Source organism: Arachis duranensis, chromosome 9, assembly GCF_000817695.3.
Source record: "Arachis duranensis cultivar V14167 chromosome 9, aradu.V14167.gnm2.J7QH, whole genome shotgun sequence".
NCBI lineage: Eukaryota > Viridiplantae > Streptophyta > Magnoliopsida > Fabales > Fabaceae > Arachis > Arachis duranensis.
In genome coordinates, this window is record NC_029780.3 from 77,630,759 (window position 1) to 77,631,728 (window position 970).

The window sequence follows — 970 nt, forward strand, 5'->3', positions numbered from 1 at the left end:
GAAGAGAAAATTAAGAGAAGCTAAGTTACAACAATCTAAAGGTAACCTTTCAGAAATATTAGAACAAGAGAAGGAGATGGAAGCCGAAAATAATAATAATGCAAGGAGAATGCTTGGTGACTTCACAAAGCCAACGTCCAAGTTTGATGGAAGAAGCATCTCCATTCCTGCCATTGGAGCCAATAATTTTGAGCTGAAACCTCAGCTAGTTGCCTTAATGCAACAAAACTACAAATTTTATGGACTTCCATCTGAAGATCCTTACCAGTTTTTAACTGAGTTCTTGCAGATCTGTGAGACTGTAAAGATGAATGGAGTTGATCCTGAAGTCTACAGACTCATGCTTTTCCCTTTTGCTGTAAGAGACAGAGCTAGAATATGGTTGGATTCACAACCGAAGGATAGCCTGGACTCCTGGGATAAGCTGGTCACTACCTTCTTGGATAAATTCTTTCCTCCTCAAAAGCTGAGCAAGCTAAGAGTGGATGTTCAAACCTTCAAACAAAAAGATGGTGAATCCCTCTATGAAGCTTGGGAAAGATTCAAGCAGCTGACCAAAAGATGTCCATCTGACATGTTTTCAGAATGGACCATATTAGATATATTCTATTATGGTCTATCTGATTTTTTCAAGATGTCATTGGACCATTCTGCAGGTGGATCTATTCACCTAAATAAAACGCCTGAAGAGGCTCAAGAACTCATTGATATGGTTGCAAACAACCAATTCATGTACACTACTGAGAGGAATTCCGTGAATCATGGGATACCTCAGAAGAAAGGAGCTTTTGAAATTAATGCTCTGAATGCCATATTGGCTCAGAACAAAGTGTTGACTCAACAGGTCAACATGATCTCTCAAAGTCTGAATGGATGGCAACATGCATTAAATAGTACTAAAGAGGCAGCTTCTGAAGAAGCTTATGATCCTGAGAACCCTGCCATGGCAGAGGTTAATTACATGGGTGAA

The 970-nt window shown here is 39.6% G+C and overlaps 1 non-coding gene across 1 annotated transcript; it reads right to left on the minus strand.

The window, feature by feature from the left end:
* Positions 1 to 472: 472 nt before the first annotated feature.
* Positions 473 to 576, minus strand: LOC127742052 (small nucleolar RNA R71). Its single transcript, XR_008003239.1, has one exon. It is a non-coding gene; the product is annotated as a small nucleolar RNA R71 (small nucleolar RNA).
* Positions 577 to 970: the final 394 nt, after the last annotated feature.